The sequence below is a fragment of the Nipponia nippon genome, unplaced genomic scaffold (assembly GCF_047370975.1).
Source record: "Nipponia nippon isolate SJK-2023a ecotype South Korea unplaced genomic scaffold, ASM4737097v1 scaffold_2, whole genome shotgun sequence".
Classification (NCBI taxonomy): domain Eukaryota; kingdom Metazoa; phylum Chordata; class Aves; order Pelecaniformes; family Threskiornithidae; genus Nipponia; species Nipponia nippon.
Genome location: NW_028262336.1, coordinates 65,158,654 through 65,177,376, shown reverse-complemented (window position 1 = coordinate 65,177,376; position 18,723 = coordinate 65,158,654).

Here is an 18,723-nt window from a genome sequence, read left to right as displayed (position 1 = left end):
GTGATTGACTGCCCTGAAATTTCCATCTCCCAAAGCTGGAGGAAAGAAGAACGCCGCAAAAAACTCAAAGCAGCAAACCAAAAGGAGGTGTGAGGTACAGAGGATGGCTCACAAGTCCCGGGAACAAGAGGTGGCGTTGATGTGGGCTTGGGTATGGGAGGCAGCCCAACAAAGATCTGCTCACGGAGCCTGCCCCAGTTCTTTTGGTGGGCACTGGCAACAGAAAAAAAGGAAGATACGTTTTGGTTTAAATAAAAAAAATCATGGTTCAGCAACTTGTTTTTTGAACCAGGAAAATTAGGGAGGGAGAGGCATATCTAGGTGAAGTATTGCTTTCCTTTTCAATTATTGATTGCTCTGAAAGATACGATAATGTGACAGTACATTACTAACGAGAGCTGGTTTTGAGCCTGTGTTCTACTACATCTATCAAATACCAAAACTTTCTAACATGGGCACTTAAAATGGGCAAGAAGTATATGTCGAGAAAACACAGTGTTTCGTTCATGTGCAAGCTGGTCTTCAGATAAACATCTTGTCTGTAAGAAAGCTTTGCATTTTAGGAAGGTGGTGCTACAGTGAAGAGAAAAAACAGGAGGTATACGCAAACATAAAAACAGTCTGTACGTCCATCCATAGATACATACAAATATGCACACATATGTGTATCGCCGTACCCACATACGTATTGCCATATCCCAGCACCCTGCAAACACGAATCAGTTAAGCTTCGTACACTACTTCTCTGAGACAGGAAGGTGTTATTCCTGTTTACAGACTAGAAAGCTGAAGCCTCGAGGTGAGGAAGTTCAAACGTAAAACCCAGGAAGAGCTGGAACTGACTTTATTTTTTTAAGTCCAAGCTGTTTTTTTTACGTCCAAGATTTACAACACCATCTTTTCTTTCCAGTGTTTGACTTGAATTCAAAATTTCTATGGCCAAGAGAGAAAAATCATTGGATAGAATAGCATACAAATAAAAGGAGAGAACTATTGTTTGCTTTTAAGTTGAGAGAGAGATTCTTTTCCCCATCTTAGCCTGTATTAGAACAGTAATTTAAAAATGAAAGTCTGATTCTTCAAAAAGCAATGTATTCTTGCTATCATTGATGCCAGTTGGGTCTGCAAGCTCTACCACAGGAGAGGTGAATAAGCAGTTGAGTAAACCTCTGAATGAATTACATGGTAATTAAAGCCCTTCTTCGATCTTAAGGACTGGAACCAGAAAAACAATGGTCCAAAAGACCCGGTTCAGCACCGTTGCATTTTGACGTGGGTAGACCAGTGTGCCATACGAAGCACAGCAGCAACACCCCTTTAAAAGGAATAAACAGGGCAAAGCAGGTCTGGAGGGGCAGCAACCCCTTTTACAGACTGGTGCAAGGGACGGATTAATCCACCCCCACCACAGGACGTGAGCTGGGGCTTTCTTCAGCCTGTGGTGCCAACCCCTTGTCCCTGAGGAGCGCACCCTCACTTCCTATAAGCAACGCTATGAAGCAGTGGAGATGATGGAGAAGGGACTTGTGATACTGTGGTGTATGGAGAGGACACTCAGCAGGGAATAGGGTATGTATGTCCTGTGTTAGCTTCTCTCAGTATTTTATCCAGTGACTGCATATTGTATACAGGATCCAGCCTAACACTGGGTACTGGGCTCTGCTGCCGATTCTTTGCTAGATTTACTCATAAATGACTTGTATTGACTCTCTCCAAAGGAAACGCGGTGACCCAGTGGTTGCCCTTTGTCTATAATCACTTTGCTTTCATCTATGGTTTGGCACCAGCTGCACCAGGGAAAGGCACATAATTATAGTTTGCTTCTAAGTTATTTAACCAGAAATTCAAATTTTAAGTCCCAGAAATTACACATTGGTTATAGCTAAAAGAAAAAATGCAAGTATCCCTTTAAGGAGCCAGTGTTAAGCAGAATACTCCTGAGTAAGTCAAACCTATCGCAAGAAAAACACAGTAATATCTGAAAAAAAACCTTCAGTCGTTATCTGGCTAGAAAATTAAGTTCAGCTGTTTTCTTACTAAAGTTTTCCAGTTCTTATTTTTATTAAGTGTGCATTGTTTATACATTGTGCTCTGGAAATATTTTATTACATAAATGTTTGTATTGAGGGAGGGAGGAAAGGGTGGGAAAAAAACAACAAATAAATCCAGCCTATTTAAGGCTTTCGGTCTGTATATATGCTGCAAGGAGGATCCTCACAGCATGGCTCACTATATGCCAGGTGCATTTGCTGCCTGGAAATGTAGCTCACGTTTCCATACCACTGGCAACTCTGTCAAAACTAGAAATCTTCGGTGTGTCCATCGCTTGCGCAGACACCAGCTCTTAGGGGCAGGTGCAGTGAATGCACAGCTGATGCACATTTTTGGGGTGAAGCCCGCTAAATCCCACACACAGTAGGGGACTCGCTGTGTGTGGGCTGTATGATACACACCACCAGCAGAGGAGCTGCCCTTGACATGCAGTGTGGTGGGGTTGTGGCAAAGCCAGCCAGAGCTTTTCAAGGCATTAGGTGGGAGATGAAGGGGAAAGATGCTGTACCAGCAGCACTGCTGCTGCCCTGCATCTCCCGTGGGCAGTGCCACGCTCTAGCCTTTGGGCAGAAAAGGGCTCATGATGTCAAAGCTTTGTGTTAGGTGCAAAATGTAAAGTTAAGAGGCTGTGGCCATGCCACTGGTGTGACCCCTGCACGCCGGCTGACCTCATAACACAGATGAGTTCATGTGTGTTCCCCTGTGCATACACCCTGCATAGCTATATATGTTCATTGCAAGTGGTGACGATAACTGCCCTCTGCGGTGCTTCAGGTCTCTCAACTCAAGGCGCTCAGCTGTGGCCACATCCAGAGCACCATGCAGGGAGTTATAAAAACCTGACCCGAGAACCACTCCAAGCACCAGCACACGCTTACCTGGGGGGTCAGAGGCATCCATCCTCCAGCAGCCCTCTCCTTCCCTCCCTCCCCATGTGCCCAGGTATCTCCTGAGTGACCCCCGCAGCCCGGTACCCACTGACGGGCACCACAGAGAAGCTGCAGCACAAGCCGTTCCCACTGGACAATCCCTGCACCCCGATCCTCTCTCCCCATCCCTCGCTGTGCCCGGGAAGCATTGCCCCCGTCCCACTCCCTGGGGCACACGGGGGGCTCCCCTGACACCAGCCGGCTGCAAGGGGGATGCTCAGCTCCTCCTGCTGCTCGTGGGAAGGCTGTCTCCACCCCAAAAGGGCTCCCTCCAGGCATGCTCCCTTTTTCCTCCCCTGTGCTCAGCTTTAAATATATATCGCTAGAGCATTGTGCAGCTTCCGATAGGGGCCGATAAGCAGATTGCAAAGGCTCATTTTTTCTGGAAAGGCAGAAAACTAATGCAAATGACATTCATTGTGGTTTTTGATATGTGCAGCTTGATGCTTATCGGCCCAATTGTACACTAGGGAAAGAAATGGCAGGATTGTTCTCCTTGTCCTACATGGAGTTTAACAAGAAAAACTGTGAAACTCTTTGTGTTACAGTCAAGCGTAACTGGAGCTTTCACATTTCCAGAAGTAGAGCAGGTCCTCTGGCCAAATTAAAATAAGTGGAGAATTGCCAAAGAAAACATTTTTGTCCAGCTTGGCTTATCTGATGTTACCAGCATGTAGTGATACTTTATCGCAGCGAGTTATTTCCTCTGTTAAACATAGAAGCAAGAGCAAATATGGATAAACAATGCATGCAACCAAACCCCAAACGTTTAACTATTTTAGCTTACCGTGAAGGGAAGCGGGGGCGGGAGGGAAGAGATAAAATTAAGCATTCCTCAAAGAGCCCAACTACTGCTTTCTGTGCTGGAATTGTCTCAATCAGAGAAGACAGCCTGAAGCACAGAGCGAGTGGCTGTCCTGCAGCCAAAAGCTCTCACAGAGCCCAGGTCTGTTGCGAAAGACGGGCGCTCCGTGTGGGGTTGGGATGGATGCCTCGGGGAGACACATCTCCGATCTCGTGGTCTGGGAGATGCATGGGAGGAAGCAACCATCTCGCCTGCCTTTAGACACGTCTGGAGCAGATGTTTGTGTCTGATCCACTCACCCCAAGCTTTCCTCATGGCAAGCAGAAGGATGTAGACACCTTTAGGGGCATGGTTCATCTGAGCTATTTCAGGTGTCTGCTTTGGGATTAAATGATTCCCTCCCTGAATACATACTCATCAGTTAAAAAGAAAGCACTCCATAGTGGATATCTGTGTTATAAACATCGATATTTCATCAAAAGAGCCCGTAGGTCAACACAAGACTTCCTCATGGTGGTTGCCATCGGCCATCATCTTTGGCCACTGGGAGCTGTACGGCTTTGCCCACTCGAGGGGCAAAGGGAGGAACAGCAAAGCAGAAACCTTCCTTCCTACGAATAAGATCCCAACCCTCCAAAGCAAACGTGTAAAGCCGCACTGCGACAAAGAGGAGTGGCAAGGATTATCTCCCTAGGTAATGCAGTTTAACAGTTAGTTATTCCTCCATCCTTGAATCCTGCAGTTGAAGTATTTAGAAAATTACAGTGCGTCCCTGGCCAGAACCCTCTGAGCAAAACAGCACCTACAGAAAAATTTAGAAGAGATAGTATATGGCACAGTAATTGTTACTCATTGCCACTATAAACCAGTCTTTAGCACAACAGTTTTGCTGCAGAGCTGTTTGTTAAGAGCATAAAATTTTATGCTGCCAAGATAATATACAAAGGGCCGAAGGGATTTTCCAGGATGAAGGGCTGAAATAGGTTTGTGTGGCTGAGACAGGTGTTTTGTGTGGTAGCACCCCAGTATCTCTATGGCTGGAAGATGAGGAGCAGATCCAAGTGCCCTTAACACGTGAGGACACCAGGAGGTGATGAGCACTCCGGCACAAGGAGGGATGGCAGAGTCTGATTCTCCCCACCAAGGAGGCCATGGCCAGTCTCATTTGATTTATGATTGCTTGAAACTCTTGTTGGTTAATTATGATTTAGTGCGATGCATGCATGGTGAATTATGTAGGGTTATGAAAAGAAAGCTTTGGCTGAATGTCTTGGAACAAGGTTTGGGTTGTGAAACCTCTGTGTGGTGGAGAAATGACAGCTCAGCTGGCCTTCAGGGCACCCTGCCACGCATCCCGTTGCCTGGAGAGTGAGCCGTGACCTGGGACGTCATTTCCTTGCTGATAATCCCTATGCCAGTGGGCCTTTTTTGCACATAAAAATGTACTTTGACATGTTCAGTTCCCGCTCCTGCTTATACCTTTTCAGTTAAATTGGGCAGGGTGAGACATGGCCTCTTCTGACAGCATATACTGATTCATAAGGAAGGACGTTCATTGGCCCAGCAGCAAAAAATGCATTTGCTAACCCTTATGCACATCAAACAGGTGCTGATGGCAAAAACATGTTCTGCAGAAGGTCCCAAGGAACCTCAAGGCTGAACAGAGCACCATAGGGTCATCTCATTCCCTGCCAGTAATCCTTGGACATCATCCAAAATTACCTGTGGCTTCTTGAGTTTAGTTCAGTTGGAATTGAGAATTAGCAAGAGAAGCATGTGTAAACATCTATGTACATAGAGGTAGAAAGGGCAACATATAGAAGACTGTATCTTGGTAGCCTACAAGTAAGTCTAAGGGAACACTATAAAGAATATATGTATTTAAGCATTTATATGTTTTCCACTAGGCAGTTAAGAGCCACAGTTTAAATTCATGATGCTGAAAGTCTTGATTCAGAGTGAGATCCATCACCACCGAGTCTCTGGCAGGAGTCAGTGCTTTGCATTTCATTACATTGCCACACAGTGGTGTTGAGCTATATCTTATCAGGCTTTCTGAACTAGGCCCAGTCCAGAAAAGCTCTCAAGTGTGTGTTAATTCAGGCGTGCAAAAAGTCCTTTGTACATCTGTGATTTGAGCTGGGCTACTTATGTTGTTCTGTGGTGTAGAGCTGTATGTCTAGATTCATGAGTAGGATCCAAATCCTAACCAAGAATTGAGAGCATCAATGCCTTTGTGAAATTAAACCTCTCAGTCAAGTCCTGGATATTTTCCTCTAGACAATACTCAAAAACTTAACATTAAAAAGAAAGAAACCAAACAATTCATGACTCTAGATGCAGTCTAATGAGATTCAAGTCTACAACAAATAGTCTTCTTTCATCAAGAAACGGAGAATAGAGTGAAATCTGCAGAAAGTACCTATAATCCTAAGTTTCTTAAAACTCATTCAAAAATAAACTCAGCAACATAAAAGCCTAGTCTAAGCAATCTCTGGTTCTCTTTTGGGGAATTTCTTTCACTAATTTATAGAAATTCTGTTCGAATAAGCCCCTGCAGTACAAAAGGCTTCAAATCTCACGGGAATTTTTTTAGTGGTTTGCAGTAGGCTGTGATGAGACTCGTCTGAATAGGACAAGGTAGGATAAACAGTACATGGATATCCAACTGCATAATAATTTTCCTCGTGTGCTTGCAGGCATGTCCATGTAACATCTAAAACTGAGTCTTGTGAACACCAACAATTCTGTGGGTGTGAGCAGGAGAGAAATAAAACTAAACCAAGCAACCCAACAGACAGCTTGCATTGTACAGGAGAAGCTATTCACCATTTCTATGGGGACACAGCAGTTGCACCCACACTGAAACAGCTCGTCCCCACGGTACCACACTCCACCTGCCAGGTATGGTGTCCCGAATGGCACATCAGTTCCGAACCTCAGTTCAGAGCTCATGTGGAGCTAGGAGAGGGGCATGGAGAATCCTCTGCTTTCAATGTATTTTGACATTGGCACAGTCAACTTTAATAGGTTGTTTTATGAATACGGTTATAATATCTGCAGGAAATCTCAGGACGAGGACACCTGGGCTTGGTCAGCCAGCACAGCCGTGCCTAGCAGCTCGACTGCTGTCATCCATTGGCCTAACAGTGACACAGGCGGTGATAGTAGAAAACCCAAATTGGGGCAGTCTTTGCTTTTGGTTCTTCATCTGTGGGAAGTGTACAGAGGACTGCAACTGGAATCAAAGGGTTTGCAGTGAGCAAAATAAAAAAGCCCCAGGGATGCTGACTGGTTTGAAAGACTTCAAGTTTGTTTATATCCCCTCCTTTTTCCCTTTTCCTCATTATCTGGGACTTTGGGAGCACTGTAGCATGGGAACATCTTAAAGTGGAAAGGCTAGGACACTCATGGAAAGATACACACTGAATGAGGTTGCAGCACCAAGTGAAGATCTTGTTACAACCAGCCATAGTAGCATGCTCAGGGTTACTTTCATGTGTGGGCTTCAGACCTGTGCAGCCTATCTTGACTCAAAGGATCTTATGGCTCCCTGCAATTATAAATGGGACTGACTGAACTTTTCGGCAGCCCTATTTATATTTACACATTCTTGTCTGGTTAAAAATTGGGCTTTTTTTGTTTTTGTGGGTCCTTTGTGTTTTGTCTCTGTGACTGCAGCATATTTGAGAAAAATCCTGAAATGTCAGCTATATCAAGAGGAGACAACAGTGACTGTCTGGGATTACTCCAAGCCCTTTCATTCCTACAAAAGAAGAATGATAAATTTATATCTCCTTTTATACATAGGGGAATTTCTTAAATCTTCCAGGAATCCTCTACTGTTTAGACAATTTTTGTTGTTGTTGGGGGAAACAGCAAAGTTCGGTACATTGCTAAGTGGTGCTTGTGTCTTCAGAGTCTCCTGAAGACTCATATGCAGTAACTGATCTCCCAGCTCCTCCTTCCATCACAGCCACGTGCACCTTCACTACGAGGCTTTACTTTGGTATGGATGTCGCATGTCAGTGCAGTGGTCATGCAGTGAAATTTTGAGGGTACTCTATTTTTCAGGTAGGATATCACAACTCTCCCTCTTCTGTTGCCTCTGTGGCAGAGACCGGGGATATCTGGCACAGCTTAGAGTAGTCACGAAGTTTAGATCTCCCTCTTCATTTTGAATGGGTTTCTTCTTATTTTTTTGGCTTCTTGTGTTAAAGTTGATTTGCTTTCCAAAAAAGGAATGTGACAGAAAAGTGGACTTCTCCCATTATAAAAACATGTTCTCCCGTAGCAAAAAACATGTCTTAAGGAGATGAATGTGTTTCTACTAAATCTATGTTAATTAGTGACACCAGCAAAACTGAGATAACTTTTTCAAGTGTTGAGGTTTCCTCTCTCTGACAGCCTGTTAGTCCATCAAAGTCAATAGAAATAATCGGGCTCAGAGCACACTAATTGAGACTTTTATGACATCTCCACAATGCAAGTGAAGATCTAAAAATGAAACATTTTTCAACCCTTTGTTGAAAAACCTATACATTACCACAAATCTTTCTGTTTCTGTCTTTTTTACAAGGAACGCTATTTCCATCCTTGCTTAATTGTCTCGAAATTTGTTTTACTCTGTTCTCTTCCATCTTCCCCTTGTCCATCTGCAATATGCAAAAAGCATTTTTCTTTCCCCTTCTGCCTCTCTTTTACTTTGTCTTCTCTCACAACGGGTCTCCACTGACTCTAAAAAAAAGGAGGAGTCTGTCGTCTGTTGTACAGAAGAGACATGGATACTTTTTACTATTTTTCGTAACAGCTTGACAATGTTGAGTCATTGCATCCTATAAGCCACTGAAAGTTGCAAACCTAACTGTGAATCTTCACATTCCTCTTACTGAATTATTTTTTCAAACTATAATGCTCATTTATCATGATCTTTTTGAATTCCAATCCTGTTCACCAAAGTGTTTGCTATCCTTCCCAATATAGTGGTCTACAAAATGAGAAGTACTAAGCACTAAGCATGCTCTTTAATGCATTATTGAAGTTATTAATGAAAATATTGAAGGGAAAAAGACTGAGGCCCTTGTAAATGTCCATTTCACACGTCCTTCTATTCTGATCACAGATCACTGATAGCAACTTTCTGAATACAGTTTTCCAACAACTTTTTTATTTCTCTTGATATACTGTATATATGTAACGTGCATGAGTGTATCATGTGAGCTGGTTGCAACGCCTTACCAAATTGAAGAGATATTGCACCTTCCCTATCTACAATTAATATATTGGAATAAATAACTAAGTCTATTTCCTTCTCTTGGACATTGCCTTATTTTGGCATGACCCGTCCTTGAAAAATTTGTGCTAGGTTACACTTTTGTCCTTGTGTTTTTTCTGAGATTTATAAATTGCTGGATTGTGTCTGGCTGTAAAGCTTTCCATGAGTAAGTGAAATTGCCAATTCAAAGCCAGTCAGAAGTAAATGGGAAGTTTTTCAGTAGCTGAATTGAGCAAATTGTGCAAAAGAAGCAGGATGGTCTCAATCCACTTTCCAGTGGGCAGGTGTACAATGATGTATAATGGGGATGAAGAAGCAGAGCAAGCGCTGATGCCAATAGGCATCCCTTCATCTGTACCTCCTCAGAGCTAACCTTTTTGTCAAAGCACACTGTGTATAATCATTTAGTATTTACCAAAACACCTAAATTCCTAATGGCTAGATGTTATTTGATTATATTTGGCTTTCAAATTGCAGCCTGTGGTAGGAAGAGTTAGAGGGTACACCGTACGGGAAGGATTTCAAAGTCCTGCAGTATTTGCATCCCTCTGCTCCAGTAAAATCAGTGGCAAAATTCTTGCTGACTTTGGTGAAAATAAAGTTGGGTGATCTCTCAGTATGTTTGAAAGCTGGTTTGTATTTGATCCACTCAGGTAATTGGCTGAACAACACATACGTTAAGTAAGAACCTACTGGACGGCGCTTCCCTCTCACATACCGAAGCTGGTCTGCTGGAAGATGTAAAGTCCTGCACCCTCCTCTGCACAGGATGGCAGCGGATGAGGGAAGCACTGTGGTCCCTGGCGGCAGCCCCTGCACCGGACCCCATCCCAGCCCACCCTGTCCCTCCTGCCCGCCGTGCCGTTCCCACCAGTGCTCCGGGGGCTGCAGGGCTGCTCCCGGAGGGAGTGCTGGAAAATACAGAGGCCTCTCATCCAATGTTGAGGTTAATTTTTAAAGAGGTTTAAAAATGCAAAGAGTGTGGCTGCTTGTCCTTAAACCATCCCAGCCAATCACAAATTCATGATTTGCTGTCCGCTCCAAACCAGGCCTGTCACAGCTAATGTCTCAGCAGGCAATATTCAGGGGCACTGTGGCAAGTCACAGCCAGTGTAATATGTATTTTGTACCCCTGAAAAAGGACATAGCCTGCTCACGTGCATTAGAGTCGGCAGAATTACAGCATGTTATTGTACACCAAAATGCTCCCTTCTGCAGGTCGCTCCAAGCCAATTTCTGATTTCAATGGGACTAATCGTGGTACTAAATAGTCACCTGGGTAGCAAATGAGTCTAGCCCATTCATTTGACTTAACAAAAGTAAAATAAACATAACATTTTCCTTCTGAAAATAAGTGGGAATAATATTTTAGAAATGAACCTGAAATAGATATTTAAGTCATGAAAAAGACCTTTCCTTTTTATTATTTCAAACCATAATAATTTGTATTCATTTTGGCGCCTTCAACAGCAGCTAGTGGTGATGAAGTAACTGAAAAAGAGCATAAATCACTGAACCAGAGCTTACTAAGTCATGTAATATCATGACCTATATATTCCTATTTAGGTGACTTGCTACACTTGCATGGTTCCAAGTTGAAAAGAATGTGTTTTTCTTTAGGAACATATAGCTGGGTGGTTGGAAAAAAGCATATAGAGGATAATAATAAAAAAGCATGCAGCTGAACCTGAAAAGACAAGGCTGAGTTACTGCCGTTGTACTTTTTCTCAAAATCCATCTGTTTATCATAAATTTTCCTGTCTGTGCAAGCATATTAAGAGATATTCAGCGATGTGGTAGTTATTGGAATCACTACAAAAACAACAAATCTGAAGAGAAAGCCAGTTTTTCAGCATTTTATTTACTATACAGGACAAGCCATAAAACGCACTTGTAAAATTTTGAAACTTCACAGTTACACTGAGCAAGCACTCAGTAAGAAAAGCCCAGTTTTGCAGCAGGTTTCAATTACATCTGTAGTGGATTTCAGGGCAGTTACATCAGCTCCTATACGCTGCGCAAATTGAGAGGCTGATTGGCGTGGATGAATTGTGCAAATAGGCAGCCTGTAGTTCTTCCTTTGGTTATTTCACCTCCATTTTCTTCTGCTAACACACAGGTTTCTCCAGAAGCAGTCAGTGTTTTCGAAATAGTACTGTAATGAACAATAGATATGATTTTGCCTGTTTAGAGATCAGGCTGATGACGAAATTGCCTTTCCTGAGAACCCAGGAGTCTGTTAATGTGTTGGCTGTGTATTTGGGTTGTCTATTCAGATTTATTTTGAATTCTTACCTTATGTAGGCACAATTTCTATTCTGCTACTAAACAGAAAAAGTAAAGTATTAGCAACACGAACATTTTCCCAGTTGGATCATTAAGAAGCAGACTGTGGTGTTTGGAGAATAGGTTTTTAATAGGAGGAGGGGGAGACTTCACAAAAGATTAAATGATTTGTTAGTTGGTGATGTCTTAAAAGCAAACTGAGCATTGGTAAAAACAGCTGTAGGCTAAATATGGCCTCTATGAGCTTTTTAAAAAAACCCAGTACAGAGTCCTGCCAGGCCTTTAGGAAGACAATTGCAAAATCAGCAAGCCAAACACCATAATCAATTGCTTGTCTAGACATAGTCCTCCCACCTCCTTCCCAGCCCTTGTCTCTCTCCACGGCCATTCCTGAAATGCCTCAGCAGCGACTGCCTGCGCATCCTTGCAGGCAAACAAGGAATCCCGCTGCGATGGTCCGAACGTCCCAGCGATTTATTCCTTCCTGCCATTTGACTTGGGGAACAAGTTTCCTTGGAGGCAAGAGGAAAGTGAGGAGGAAGCGTAGGTCCGAAATGACGTGCTGCTGGTAGGAAAACGTGAATGCAGTGCGGGAGATGTTTTACGCAGACCCGAAGGGGCTGGTGTGCATGTGGCTGTGGTGGGGGGTGCCTGTGAAGATGGTGAGCTTGCCAAGCTGTCCAAGGAGGGAATGCCTGCTAGGAGAAGGTGCTAGCAGCCATAGGAGGACTCTGTGGCTGTATCGCCTTTTCCTGGCCTTCTCCCTCTGCTCTCAGCAAATTTGGAGGTGAGGAGACTGCAGGAACAGCAACTCAATGATGCGGCTGAGATGGAGGCAGGTGGGGCAGCTCCTCCTGTGCGCAGGAGTGTCTGGCTATGGCCTTGGGCCACACGGGCTCTGGGGTTCACAGTGGCAGCAGCAGATCTCAGCTGTAGGGAAGGGGTGGGTGAGAGGAGAGCTGGTTCCCCAAAGGGTCCCAGGGCTGGTGGACAGCATGGTCCTTGCGCGGGCACTGGGAGGGTAAGGGGCTGGTGGAGGTACAAGGCCCTCGATGGTCTAGGAGGCTGTGGAAGGAGGTTTGCTGGGAGCTGGGTTGGAGGCCTGGCTGTGCTGGAGCAGAGGGATGCGGATGCTGTAACCCACAGAGCCATCAAAGGGGAGCATGCTGAAAGGGCTTCAGTTGGTTGAGGACTGCAGAGATCTGGTGAAAAGCAGGACAAATTCCCATCCTGTTGTTGCATGGCTGGCCAATGACTTAAGAAGAGATTCAGTGCAATTTTCTTTCCAAAAGAAGACGTTTTGGAGTAAGCCTGTACACTTCACAGATGTGCCAATATACTGGCTGACACAGCTCCTATTCCAGAAGAAGAATATATTATTTCTTCTTGATAGGAGGTCAAATAAAGAAGGGAATGGACTGAAACCACATTCCAGTATATTTGTTATTTCCAAGCTCCTAATTGAGAAAAACAGAGTTGCACAATGTTTTTTGCGATTTCATCCAAGGGATCAAACTTGTTCTCCAAGGGATCAAACAGTACAAGAGACACTCATGTGGACAGCCTGGGCAAATATCTCCTTAAAAATTCCAGCAGGATGAAGAACAATTTTTTCTGGAAATCACTCGGTGCAGAACACTGTCCAAATTCCATTTGAACGAAAAGTCACGATCAGAAATGAAACACATGGATAGCTTTCAGGCTTCAATGGCAAGTCCTGTTTAGCTCAACCTCTTCTGTCAGGTGGGAAGACTCCCGGACTCTTAAAAATACTATAAGCACCAACACGTCTTTTTGTTTTCCCCTGACAGGATCTTGTGGTTTTAGCTTCTCACTTTTGGAGTCTTCAGCGTGAGATGTTATGGGAATAACATCTATTCTGCTCAAGAGAAAAGGGCTGGGGAGTCAGCTAGAGCCCTGGACAGCTGATTGCCTGCACGCTTCACGTTTAGCCGTGTTTTGGAGTCCTCTGCACGGCTCTCTGCGTCATGAGCCTGGCCTAGAAGAGCCCTAAGCAGCACATACATGACATGAGCCCTTCAGTGCTCCTTGGCCTTGGTACATGGCCCTTGTTTAGGTGTGAAGAACTATCCTCCAAGTGCTGCTTCTCTGGAAGAGCCGAGCATCCGCAGTCTCCACAGCAATTGTTTTCATGGCATATTCATGGCATTTAGGGATCCAAACTCCTTAATTTCCTTTGAATGCTTTCATCTGGCTTTTTAAAGAAAACAGTGAGCTCTGTTGTGTACGTGAACGATGTTGGGTTAATGGCCATGTTTTCTTTTCAGTGCCCGGCCGAAACATACAGTATTTAAGTTTTGGGAATCCAAGATAGTTCACCACTCTGTATTGTAATATTTGGCAAGACAGTGCTTTGCCGGTGATGCCTGTGTGCCATGCATGTGTCTGGAGGGCTGGATGGCTAATTTCATGATTATTTGCTGTACAAGACATAGGAAGAGGGGCACACACGTGCTTAGCCGGAGGGAAAGTTAAACCACTGATCCCAGGCAAACATGGTTCAGGATGACTTAACTAGGTATGTCAGCAGGAATCACCTTCCGTCCTGGCGACAATGCTGCAATGGCAGAGGAATTTATAAACAGAAGTTGTTTCATGTCTTCAAAAGAGTGGGACCTGCAACACATATTTTGGCTGAAACTAGCACCATAAAATTCATATTGTGGGACATATCTTCCACATAATGTTAGGACAAGAATTACAGATTAGAAAGACCAGTCATGCTCTCCTTCTGCCCATCTTCCAGGCTAACAGAGGATATTGTTCTGCTTTCAATTCATTCAGCCGTGGGGTTGTTGGGACAGTATCCCACCACCTGAAGGACTGTGCTGAGAGGAGTTTCACCCAACCCCTCTGGCTCTAGGTGTCAGACTCCATTTCAGAGGTGCAGTTGTATCTCATTACCAGACAGGAAACATAAAAAGCCATTGCTTTTCTTCATGAGCATTTGCAGTGTCCAAACAGCAGCTGCTCCTCCCACTGCTGGCATTTAACCATGCTGCATATTGTGATGATGATCTTACCCCAAAAGTCATGCTGGCGAGCCCTGTCACCACCGGGAGTGACTCTTCTTAGCCACTTTCTCAGTCAGCCCAGTTTAATCATGAAATGCCTCAACTGGACCTGTTGCTGCAGAGTCATTTCACAGTGGAGGGGAGCTACATCCCAATTCTTGGACGAGCATGTTCGAGGGACACCAATGCCTGGCTCGTATTTCTGCTACTGCAGCACTTTAAAATCTTGTATCCAAGTCACTTGTTTCTGCACCGCATCTAGATGCCCCTTGGCTTTGCTGCTTTCCAAGATCTAATGGCTCCCTGCAGCATCCTGAGGAGGGGAAGTGGAGAGGGAGGTGCTGAGCTCTTCTCCCTGGTACCCAGGGATAGGACACAAGGGAATGGCTCAAAGCTGTGCCAGAGGAGGTTCAGACTGGACATTAGGAAGCCTTTCTTTACCGAGAGGGTGGTCAAACACTGGAACAGGCTTCTTAGAGAGGTGGTCAGTGCCCCAAGCCTGTCAGTGGTTAAGAGGCATTTGGACAATGCCCTTAACAACATGCTTTAACTTTTGGTCAGCCCTCAACTGGTCAGGCAGTTGGACCCGATGATCGTCGTAGGTCCCTTCCAACTGAAATAGTCTAGTCTATTCTCTTCTAATTTCTTTCAGAGCTCATGCCTCTGGGGTTTCGCCTTGTGTTAACTTTCGGTTTATAAGGCTGAGTGCAGTTTTTGATCTCATGATCTGATCCTGTTCCACAGATTTCATGGCAGTTAAAGGGGAGATCTTTTCTCTCAGTCTGCATCTGTCTTGGTGGTGCATCTGCAGCACAGAGTGTGATATTTACACTCTTTACTTCTTTGTGAAGAAAATAAATAGGTCATGGCCTCTCACCAGTCACCATTCTCTAGCTCAGATTGGATCGCATTCACTCTGTAGGGACCACGCAATTTAGATGGAAGTAGACATGGTTTTAACTGGCTTGTTGCATTTTCTGCTTGTGGTCTCAGATGTATAGCCCTGTACCAAAAAGCTGTAAAGGGAAATCTGCCTTCTCTGAGTAAACGTGCAGCAGTCCAACTCTGCATGTATCCTACAGTTCAGCCCTTAATGATGAGACAAGTTTACAAGTGAAGGATCATTGCTCATTCAATAGGCAGTCATTTTGCAGCTAGCACACTCCTGCATGCTTGAGGAAATCCAGCAAAGTATAGTAAGTGAAGGAGTCAAACAGGGGGAGGAAAAATCTGCAATGCTATAATTAAAGCAGCCAAAGAAAACAGAGTTCTGGAACAGCAGTTATTTAAAGACAAAAGCTCTTATACACACAAAAATTAAAGTTCGTATTAGCCTGATTTCCAAATGCAATGTGGCCTGTGCAGCCATAGTGCCTGTCTCTGTCTTTAACCTCCTTTCAAACAAATTTTGACACACACGCCCCCGTGCCAAATTTGGGTAGGGAAGACTGCAGGTAGCAATTTCGAAGATACCACATGCTTACAAAATCAGCAGCCATGTAGGGGAGGAAAATTCAAATAAAAGCTATTGTGAAAGGGAAACCAGAGAGAGCTCTGTCCTTACCAGCCCCGTGTTTCGGCAGCCAGGGCGTGCATGGTGTCGGGCAGCACAGCCTGCAGGGTGACACGAACAGCTACAGGTGACATGGGAAGGAACTGGGAAGAGGCTGGGAATCTTGGGAAAGACACAGGGATATTCCTTTGGCTGTTTTAATTTTAGAGTTACAGTTCTCTTCCCTCTTCTTGGGCTTCGTGTTTTTCTTTTTTTGAAATAATGCCATATGAATTCAATTGTATAAGGGATAGGCAATAAGGATAGCCATAAAAATAAAACAAAATTAAAGAAAAGCGAGTGCAGAGGCTGGGACAGTGGCTGGGGTTATTGCAGTAGGATGCAGAAGGTAACCAAACAGAAAAAAAACCAAGATGAAACCAGACTTTGTTGGCTCTCCTGCTCCCAGAACCGGCTTGGGTTCTTTCTGGGACTTTTTTCCCTCTTATTACTTTCCAGGCTGGCTAAATTTCTCAGTAACTCCTTAAATTCAAAAGCAAACTGTGGCTAGAGGAGCATGTCTGTCTCAGCAATCACAGAATCACACATTCTTGTTTTCCCTTTCACCACCACCAAGCAGTCCTAAGTCACAAAGTTAAGGTCACTGCTTGAATTTTTGCAAAGTTCAGCCTATGCAACCCTGAGGCTTTGTGAAATGAGGATGTCGGCTGCAAAAAAATGCTACAACAAAAATGGCTTGAGGCATCATTGTCTTGCTTTGCACGTAGACATGTGCATCCCAGAGTGAGGGTAAAAATGTTACCAAACCAGAACATCACCCCTACGTCCCAGGTGACGGGGAAGTTGGCAGCCTCACAAGGTGTGAGGCAGCAGAGAAGCAACCTCCAGAGAGGCTGGGGCAGGACCTCCACCTCTTCTGAGCAGCAGTCTTCTGCTGTTGCCACAAGCTGTCCTGAACGCACCTACTTTTAAACCTACTGTAAAAATTGTCCTTAAGTGACAGCATTTATGGGGCAGTGTTTACAGGGAGCATTCACAAAAGTTTTAGAGAAGCAATTTAGGTTTGCTCTTCCTCCCAGGTGGCAGCTGCCAGCTATTCACAGCTGAACGTGCAAGAGTTCAGCTCCGCTCTGCTTTCTCCTGAGATTCCCAACCTTTATCTTTTAGCAACCCAGTAAAAAGCATGTTCAGCTTTACCTCAGGCTACCTCATTGCGTAATCTCCCTCGGGCACAGACCATTGCAGCAGACTCAGTTTACAGGAACTATCATCTCATGCGCTGGAGACTGCATCGTGCTAGGTGTCTGGTCCCTGCATTTCCACCCGTGCTAATGCCACTGATATTTCTGTTTATGCAGTGCCGCTCGTGGGGGGAAGCCTACCCCAGGTGTGCACCCGTTGATCTGTAGCTACAGCAGCTGGGCTCCCGCTCCCCATTTCTCTGTGTCACACCAGGATCAAGGTTGTCTCATCCCAGCAAGCAGGAGGAACAGTTATTTCTCTCCAAGACACACACTGAAAGACTTTTCCTCGGTTTGCCTCAATAACGGGAAAAGACTGAAAAATTGGAAGATTAGGTACTTCATCTCAGGGCAACTTCATCTTTGCCAGCGTCTCCTGGGAGAGGGCAGGCCTGCGTGTGGGGGACACCGCATGCCTGCAGAGCAGCAGAGGAGGTGAGGGCCCATCCTGCCTGATTGCTGCCTCAGTAGCTGGCTCTCATGGTAGATGTAGATGTGGCCTCATTTACCAGAACAAGAATCAACACTGTAAATGTTTACTGTGCAATAAAGCCTAATGAGCCCTTCTTTTCTCAGCATTTTCACGTTTTCAAGGTGATCAGGAGGCAAAAGGCACTGCTGCCCAGCCATTCCTATCTGTCAGACTGCTCTCAGATATGCAGAAGTCAGTGATTTCTGCTTCTTTGCAGTGAAAAGAATGATTATTGTTTCTGACTCAGCTCAGAAGAGTTTGTCATGTCTGATTTTGCTGGAGGCTCCAGCCCTTCACGCCAAGTTATGGTATCACACAGCAAGAACAGCTAAACAGCCCCAGATGGCCTGGTTGGGTCGTGTTAGCCGCCTAGGTTTTTAGCAGTGCTGTCACATACCCTGTTACTCTTGGACAGCGTAGAGGTTGCTTTTCTGAGCCAGGTTTGTCAACAGTCTAGGTGGATTCTCCAGGGCTCCGTTCTGGGACTCAGCGCGCTTTGGCTTGGCGCGTGTTTAAAGTACACTCCGGTTTTGAATAAATCATATCCCCATGTACTACCATAAAGGAATGTGGATGATACTCTCGTGGTTATCCACAACATCTTTGTGGAGATTTTGGGAAGAAAAACAAATAGCACCCTTCCAGATATTTTGAAATGCTACCTCTGACTGTGAGGGAGAAAAAGTTTAAAGAGAAATTAAGCTGTCATGAGTTGTTTGGACTAATCACCACCCGTAGAAGAATAAGCTAGCTTCTAAAAATATTGTTCAGCTGAAACCTCTGTGGCTCATTTTTTTTTACCAATCCATGCAGTAATACACACACTCTAAAGAAAGGCTAAATATTCAGTGACTTGATAGTAGCTAGTGAGCTCTAAAATACAGTTTCATCACACACAGATGTTGGCCTGCATAAACTGAAAGACATGGCAAAGTTGGTACCGAGTGCTGTGGAGTAGCATCATCATCCATCATCTTTTAAGGTGGCTCATTTTATTGGGTACAACTCCAGCTGTGGTCTCAGTCAAGATACTCTACCTGCAAAGGCTGGACTAAAAGGATCTGCAGAGACTTCTCAGTGTGGTATAGTATAACAAATTTGCTAGATTTATTGAA